The 9,154-nt window shown below is 49.7% G+C and overlaps 1 long non-coding RNA gene across 1 annotated transcript; it reads left to right on the top strand.

The window, feature by feature from the left end:
* The first annotated feature begins 206 nt into the window (after nucleotides 1–206).
* On the top strand, nucleotides 207–7,056 carry LOC123377681. The gene is made up of 3 exons (XR_006582273.1): nucleotides 207–432; nucleotides 5,413–5,650; nucleotides 5,963–7,056. It is a non-coding gene; the product is annotated as an uncharacterized LOC123377681 (long non-coding RNA).
* Nucleotides 7,057–9,154: the final 2,098 nt, after the last annotated feature.

Raw genomic sequence — 9,154 nt, 5'->3', positions numbered from 1 at the left:
CCATTTCCAAGGGGTGTGGGCCCTCCGGGAGCCAGGGGGGTTGATGTGACTCATGCATTAGGTGGTTCCTTATCATTTGGCACAGAGGGAAAGCACATGGGAGCGTGTGTGCTGGGGGAGTGGACATAGAGATACCAGGCAGCATGCATTAGCGGGGGGGGGAGGGGGAGCACAACTTGTGCTCTTTAACTGAGAGTACAGAGAGCTTGCCCTTCTCTCCGTGTGGGGGGAGCACTCACAACACACCTGAAATGGGAGCAGTAGGAGCCACTGCTGAAGAACTGGTGGAGGAGCACCCACGGAAGAGTTCCGGCTGAGGAACTGGTGGAGCAGCACCCATGCCTGATGAGAGACAGGGAGGGCTTCCAGGCAGGAGTGACAAGCCACCTCCTTCAATCTCTCCAGGGGGCGAGGGGAAGGAAGGAGGCAAAGGTAAGTAACATACAGCAAGGTTTGATGCAACACCAACCTCTCTGGAAATGTCTCAAAATCTGCTAAGTGGAAAAAATTGCCTCAAGTTTCCTCTGTTAGATAGTTCAGAGGCCCTGCCCCCATGCAGATCTGCGGCCCCTTCTTCCCCACCTCCACACACTCCCATTGCGGCTGTTCACACACCCCTGTGCAGGGCCCAGGCACACACCTGGCCTGCAGCTCATTGTGGTGATTGAGAATTATCTGTATGGCAGCAGCAGCACCTGGAGGTTTCACCTGAGCTCAGCCCGCACAATGAGTGAGAGCCCCTGAGCCACCGACCTTAAAGGGGCTGCTGGTTCTCTGCCAGGCAACCCCTGTACAACTCCTATGCGCAGCTTCAGTGGCTGGGGGGGGGGGGGTGTTCCATAGCCAGTGGAGGGCGCACTCAGAGTTATAAGCTCTTCCCAGAGTATATTTCCCTGCAAGAGCCCCCAGTGTTACATGCTCTTGTGTTTGCCATTTCTGTATTGTCTGTTGTTCCTAAGAATGACCTTCTGTGGAGAGAACTCCATGTTTCTCATTCCAGTGCCAGTTTTGGTCACATAACCATCTGCCCAAGAATCAGGGGCGGCTCCAGGCCCCAGCACGCCAAGCGCGTGCTTTGGGCGGCATGCCGTGGGGGCGCTCTGCCGGTCGCCGGGAAGGCGGCAGGCAGGCTGCCTTTGGCGGCATGCCTGCGGAGGGTCCGCTGGTCCCGCGGCTCCGGTGGACCTCCCACAGGTGTGCCTGCAGAGGGTCCGCTGGTTCCGCGGCTTCAGCGCCCCCCGCGGCATGCCGCCGTGCTTGGGGTGGCGAAATGTCTAGAGCCGCCCTGCCAAGAATCTGTACTTCCGGGGCTCACACCAAGCTTTATGGCCTAAGTTTCCTTCCCCATGGCACTGTTTGCATGGCAGCAATTTCACAGACCGCAGCCTTGCTGCGGTTGTTAATGAGTCTCTGTAACAATTTAGATTGCGTTTCCAGGAAGTGGCAGCCAATGGTGCTCCTTCTGGGGAACATGATCGCCTCATTCCTTGACTTTCCCTAACTTATCATTACAGCTTATTTTGTTAATTGTATTTGAGCTGTGCCAGCTTTTATTTATTGTACCTGCACTCCCTTTCCATTTCGAGCTAAGATTGCCCTAAGTCACTTGTTCCAAGAGTTGTTTGTCTGTGGCAAGACGACATCATTTCCCCTTCTAGCTCAAAATGTAATATAAAGGGAAATTATGAAGTCCTTTCCTGTTTATATCTCTCCATTTTAGGATTCTGGCCTGCACCCATTACCATAGCTCAGCTCCGTAGTTAATGGAAAGGCCTAATAGGGGCCTTAGTGAACTTGATGGAGTCTTTGGTTCTTTTCCCTTCCTGGAGGGGCAGTTGCTGCTCTAAATGCACTGCATCGTCCTGCTTATGCTTTTAAAGCTTGACCAAAGAAGGTCATACAGTGAGATCTAGAAGGGGCTCAGACTGGATTAGTCACATTTCTTCTGGAAGGTTTCCCCATAGCTGGACACTGTCCATCGAGATTGACTTTTCTATAGCCCCCCAGTGCTTCTTCCTGGCCTCTCTGATCCACATTCTTTCCAAGAAATGCAGCCGTCTTGGGGAGATAGGACCTGATCCATTCATGGCTCTGAAAATTGGGAACAAGATCTTAACCTGGCATTGGAAGCTGACTGGGAGCCAGTAAAGGGACTTGAGCATGGTCTTGATGTGCCTATGGCAGCCTCGATTGCAAAGGAGGTGGGCAGCCATGTCCTGCACCAGCTGGAACCTGTGCTTTGTTTTCACATTCAGCATCAGGTGAGGTGAGTTACAGTAATTCAGCCTGGAGGAAACAAATGCATGAGCCACCATGACCAGGTCCTTGCCAGGAGGAAGGGGGAGAGTTTCCTACTGAGCTGAAAGTGGCAGAAAGTGCATTTTGTCACTGTTGCTACCTAATCATCTAGTTCTAGGCTTAATGAGGAGACAGTCAGGACTCCTAAGTGTTCACAGTATTTTGACAATGAAAGGACAACTGATACTTTCAGTGGAAGGGGATGGGGACAGTCTCCTGGCTAGTTCTTTAAAGCGTTTCCCCTCTCCTGCTCAGCATCTCTTGGATCTTGCCTGAGCTGAGTTTGAGCTGGCTACTGTCCTGCCGAGAGCTGACCTTTAGTACATTTGTGGGGACATCATAGTAACAGCATTGGTTGCATCTGTGAAAAATGATATACAACCGCATGCCATCATCATGTTGTTGGGAGCAGAAGGGTTGAAAAGAAGGGGGTAGAAAATGGATCCCTGGGAAACCGCACGAGTGAGGGCCTTCATGGAAGAGGATCCATTACGTACTATCATTCTCAGGTCTGCTGGAAAGGATCTGTTAGCACAGAACTAAGCTGGACTCCATCTACTCCAGCCACATCCTGTGAGCAAGTTAGCATTTTTCACAGATGCAACCAATGCTGTTACTATGATGTCCCCACAAATGTACTAAAGGTCAGCTCTCGGCAGGACAGTAGCCAGCTCAAACCTTTTGACCTATCCTGTCTAGCAGAGGCCAGGTAGTATGAGCACAGAGATCTTGCCTGCATCCATAGTTTTGAGGCAGTCATCATTCAGGAAGCCCCTTAGAGACGCATAACATCTATCCCTGCCTAGCTTCATAGCAAATATAACCTATGGCTATCCTGTGTTTTCCCTGATGGCTGTGGAGAGCTGTCTCCAGAAGGAGGAATGTCAGTGGTGCCTTTGAGTCTATTCTATCTAAATTTAATGACCATTGTTTGCTTGACAGCTTCATTGTGTATGTATCAAGTTATTTATAAGCATTCCTAACAGCCAGTTGCCGAAGCTCTTATCAAAGCCTCTGTGTGGTGGAGGAATAGGCCACGGGCACTGTCCTAACTCAGACGCTGGACAGAAGAACCCCACCCCAGCCTTGATGAGCTGGCTGAGAGGCGTGTATTTACCTTCCTTAGTAACAGTTCTCTGAAGGAACAGAGAGGAGAGGCATGCAGAGGAATAAGATGACCTGTGTCCGTTCCCATCTGGCTGTGGAGACACCACTTAGTGTTTCCAGTCAAGAGACACTTTCAAAACAATGTAATCGGAAAGATAAAACAGACAGACAGACACTTTCAAGATGCTATTCCCAGAAGGGGCTTGGTGTTTCTCACTGTTGCGACCCAGACTGAGAGCCGTCCTTGGAAAGGAAAGAAAAGGGGGGTCAGGGGTCAAACAACAGGAACAAACTTTGAGGAAATGATACCTAGCTTTAATTAAGTGCATGTGCAAGGATAACATGCCGCTGAGCTTGAGTCATGGAATTTTTCTTCTCAGTGGTGATTGAAGCACAAGTGTCTATGTTTGGGAAGGGGGGGAGATGCGGGTATCATCTTTTTGATGGCATTTGGGGCCTAGTCTACCCCAACCAGGAGGAGAGTTTGAGATTTCCTCAAAACAAAGGCAGTGCACATGATCGGGCTGTGAACACCGGGTCTGAGTCCCCCTGGTAATGTTGTTCCTAGGCTTGTTGGGGGAGATTTCCATAGGCACAAAGGGCAGGTTGGTGTCTATGTCCCTCTGGAGCATTGGGCTCCTGGATGTGATTTGTGTTTATGGAAATTTCCTCCTCCATTGTCCAGGACATCGATTGAGACGCAGGACAAATGCCTAGATATCAGGACGGTCCTGATTTTATCAGGATGGTCCTGATTTTATCAGGAGGTCTGGTCACCCTAATTGTCCTTACCAAGCTTCAGTGATGCTGGCTTATGCCAGCTCTGCCAAATGTAAACAGTCCTGCCTAACTCCAGTTCCCTCAGGCAGGCTCTGCGAGGGGAGGAGAAGGAAAGGGATTGGTCAATGCACACGGAATGAATCTCTCTGTCTCCCCAAAGGACCATACAACATTCAACCTTCCTTGGATTCTAGAGGTGTCAATTGTGCCTTTAAGACCCAGCCCATATGCTGGGGCAGAGTACAGAGCCACCCCACCCTACAGGGGATTCAAGGAGGCTTTTTTCATCACACACAGACAATGCCTCCTGGAGCTTCCCAGATCCACAGGAGGGGAGCAAACAATTGGCTGTGCTGCTTTAAAGGGATAATTTCCCAGGCCCAGCCTGCATGCTGTGTGAGCTCACTGAGCCGTCAGTTGGCTGCAGCAATAGTTGCTATTTGATGGTGCCCTGCAGGCCATTCAGAGCCCATGAGCCATGTTGTCTTCTATTTGGGCATAACCTGAGCTCTCATGACTCCCCCATCTTTAACTCCTCCAGCTTTGGTCTCTGGGTTGTGATGCCAAGGAGTGCTGGAAGTGGGTTTCTCTGGAGCCTCTCATCATTGTGCCTGTCTCCATCCAAGGGGTGATTGCAAGTGCTCTTATTTTGGGTTTAAATAAAATCTTTGATTAGGTCAAGGAGCTATGCTTCAACCACAGTTGCCAGCTGTTGATTAGGAACACAGCATCCCCAGGCCAGATGGACAGTCATAGATTCTAAGGGACCTTTCTGATCATCAAGGCTCACCTCCTAGATAACACAGGCTAGAAAATGTCACCAAATAATTCCTGCACCTAGCCCATCCCATCTGGATGAGCTAGAGCCTATCTTCTAGCAGGACATTGGATGTCGATTTAAAAACTTCACATGACGGAGAACCCATTACGTCCCTTAGTGATTTGTTCCAGTGGTTAATTACCCTTCCTGGAAAATATACCAGCATTATTTCTAGTCTGAATTTGTCTAGCTTCAGCTTCCTACTATTGGCTCTTATTGGACCCTGCATATAATGGAAAGACAGATCCGGATGAGGAGCTAATTCATCCTTACGTGCAACTGCATTAAAACAAATATTAATGTGAACTGTGAGCATATGCTGGGAGCTTCAGTATAGATAATAATACTGATGCTTCACAAGGCAATCTGTATTTCTTGGCACTGAGTTTTCTTATTTGTGCTTTCAGGTCAGTGATTGTCACACTCATCACAGCAGCTGTAAATAAGTCAACCTGATTTCTTCACACAAAGCCCAGACTCATTTGACCTTGCTGATACCCCGGGAGTGCGGAACTGTGCTTGCTGGAACTGGTCCAAAGAACTGGTCTATGATTCATTCCTTCCCTCGGCTTCCCCACAGCAGAGGCGGTGGTCCACAAACATCATGGACTGAAGCAGTTCATCAGACTGAATGCAGAGGGTGAAGTACGTGGCCATCAAGACACTTCTGTAATTTCCATGTAATCCTCTGTCCCCGCACCATTTTTTAAGTCTCTGGTTGCTTGCAAGTGTCTTGGGAACCACAGTGCTGGTATTTCATGAGGACCAAGCCTGGTGCAGAATCTGGGCTGTACTGGAATCTCTAACCAACAGACCCATGTGCATACCTCTCTCCCCTGAGATGCAGGCTTCCACGGGGTTTCTCCAGCCTGCCCCCACTGCTATAGGAATGGAAAGGAGGAGGATGGGAGAAATTTGAGGGAATATTTATTTGGTGTCATTTTTCTTGTCCCTCAGGGGCAGGGAGCAGCCAAGCTGAACATCTCCAGCTCTGGCTCTTCATTTTGTCAGCAGCAATACTCGTGTGACGTCCCAGGGTGACGGAGTTACAGCAGGAGCGATGCTGCCCTGGAACCATCACTTCATTGTAAAGTGATGCTCCTCTGGAGGAGACATTTAACTGAGATCCCTGGTACCCAGCTCCGGTGGACCTCATTGACATTCTGTCTCTGAATGAGACAATTTCTGTGAGACAGTTTCTCTTGTCTCAGGCAGTGCAAGTCAGGACTGAATGGACTGTTTGTTGTTTGTTAGTAGTGTGTCTAGCACTATGGTGCCCCAACCTGGTTCAGGCCTCTCTGTACTAGTACAAATGGTAATGAGACTTCATTGCTACATTTGTGTACGGTACAGTTACTGGATACAACTGTACTGTTGTTAACTGCCTCAAGCACTGAGGGTGACCTGTTGTGGTATTTCTAATGATTACCTGGCTGTTGTTGGGGGTGGCTTTAAAATGTGAAGGGTTCAAAGATGTTAGAAGTTGGGATTTAGGGGTACTCCTGCGCTGGAGGAAGGGATCAGGCTAACCGGCGAGCTGACTCTACATATGATTGTAGTAAAAGCTGGCCTTGGCTGGAGTGTCCCTCAGAAACATCAGCCCTGATTCAGCCCAGAGTTACATGTCATGCCAGGCTAGATGGAATGTCTCAAGTGTGTTTGTGATAAGAAGTTAGCTCACTCCTGCCACATCCTCCCAGTCACTAGGACCCCTGCAAAGCTGGGCCAGCATTTCTGAATGGTTATTTTTACTTATCACGATAAAGACAGTCATGTGGGGTTGCCCATTTTGGTTGTGGACATATTTCTTGAGGTTTCACCACATGACATCTTTAATTTAATTCCTGGAGACGCCCGGACAATCCTGGAGAGTTGGCAACCCTACTGTCACTTCCTCATGAAAAACGTATTGAGGCCATGCACTAATGCAGGGATCGGCAACCTTTGGCACGCGGCTCAACAAAAAAAACTTCAAAACCAGACTCCAACGAGAGACTGCTGAATTGGAATTAATTTGCAAAATGGACACCATTAAATTAGGCTTGAATAAAGACTGGGAGTGGATGGGCCATTACACAAAATAAAACTATTTCCCCATGTTTATTCTCTGCCCCGCCCCCCACTGTTCCTCACACCTTGTCAACTACTGCAAATGGACCATTTTGATTACCACTACAAAAAGTTTTTTTTCTCTCCTGCTGGTAATAGCTCACCTTAACTGATCACTCTTGTTAGAGTGTGTATGGTAACACCCATTGTTTCATGTTCTCTGTGTGTGTGTGTGTGTGTGTATATATATATATTGTGACAAAGTTCCTCCTCTACCTTGGTGGGTCCTGTGCTTATTTGGCAGATTTGCTCACCTCAGTGATCTTCCCCACAGTCTGGGTCTGTGCCTGATCAGAAGTTGGGAGGTTTGGGGGGAACCCGGGCCCACCCTCTACTCCAGGTTCCAGCTCAGGGCCCTGTGGATTGCAGCTGTCTATAGTGCCTCCTGTAACAGCTGCATGACAGCTACAACTCCCTGGGCTACTTCCCCATTGCCTCTTCCAAACACCTTCTTTATCCTCACCACAGGACCTTCCTCCTGGTGTCTGATAACGCTTGTACTCCTCAATCCTCCAGCAGCACACCCTCTCAGCTCCTTGCGCCTCTTGCTCCCAGCTCCTCACACGCACTTCCTCTCCTCTGGCTCCCCCCTCCCTGACTGGAGTGAGCTCCTTTTTAAACCCAGGTGCCCTAACTAGCCTGCCTTGATTGGCTGCAGGTGTTCTAATCAGCCTGGCTGCCTTAATTGGTTCTAGCAGGTTCCTGATTACTCTAGTGCAGCCCCTGCTCTGGTCACTCAGGGAACAGGCAACTACTCATCCAGTGACCAGTATATTTGCCCTCTACCAGACTCCTGTACCCCACTGGCCTGGGTCTGTCACATATCCCTCCCCCCTGCTCAACACCAAGGGGTTGGGCAGCTTAAGATGCAAGACAGTGCACACGTGACAAGCCATCGGCATTACCGTGACGGCTCCCTGCTCTGTGTTGCACACGGAACTGGAAAGGTTGGAGGGATAAGAATCACCTGGTCACCCTTGTGTTCTTCTCCTTGTTCCGCTGCATCCATTGAAGAGGGGCATGGTTGGTCATGAGGAAAAACCTGCGCCCGAGCAAGTAATAGCGCAATGCTTCCATGGCCCATTTTACGGTGAGGCACTGTCTCTCCACCACTGCATATTTTTGTTCCCTCGGAAGGAGTTTCCTACGGAGGTAGAGAATTGGGTGTTCTTCCTCCCCGACCATCTGTGATAGAACGGCCCCCAACCCTACTTCCAATGCATCTGTCTGCAGGATAAATTCCTTGGTGAAATCAGGGGCTATCAGTACGGGGTTACTGCAGAGGGTAGTCCATAGGTCTGTGAATGCTTCCTCCGCTGCGTCAGACCATCTCACCAGATCAGGTCCACAGGCTTTCACTAGGTCTGTCAGGGGGCTTGCCCTCGTGGCAAAGTGGGGGATAAATCATCGGTAATACCCCACTACACCTAGAATGCCCGGACTTGTTTCTTGCGACGTGGTCGGGGCCAATTTTGGATGGCCTCCAACTTGTTCACTTGGGGTTTTACCAGACCTTTTCCCACAATGTAGCAAAGATATTCGGCCTCTGTAAACCCTACAGCGCACTTGGCGGGGTTTGCTGTAAGGCCAGCTTGCCTGAAGGTATCAAGGACTGCCTCCACCTTCTCTAGGTGGGTTTCCCAGTCTGGGGTATGAATGACCACATCGTCCAAGTAGGCAGCAGCATAACTATTATGCTGGCGTAATAGCTTGCCCATGATGTGCTGGAAAGTAGCTGGGGCCCCATGTAGTCCAAAAGGGAAGACAGTATATTGAAAAAGACCCTCTGGTGTAGAGAACGCAGTCTTTTCCTTTGCGTCTTCCGCAAGGGGAATCTGCCAGTACCCCTTTGTCAAGTCTAGGGTAGTCAAGTACCAGGCATTACCCAGACGGTCCACTAGCTCATCTATGCGAGGTATGGGGTATGTGTCGAACTGGGATACTTCGTTTAGTTGCCGGAAGTCGTTGCAAAACCTTGTGGTGCCATCAGGTTTGGGCACCAGCACGATTGGGCTGGACCACTGACTGTGGGATTCTTCA

The sequence above is a fragment of the Mauremys mutica genome, chromosome 9, assembly GCF_020497125.1.
Source record: "Mauremys mutica isolate MM-2020 ecotype Southern chromosome 9, ASM2049712v1, whole genome shotgun sequence".
In the NCBI taxonomy this organism is placed as follows: Eukaryota; Metazoa; Chordata; order Testudines; family Geoemydidae; genus Mauremys; species Mauremys mutica.
The sequence above is the reverse complement of the archived record's forward strand: the minus strand, read 5'-3'. Positions and strand labels throughout refer to the sequence as shown.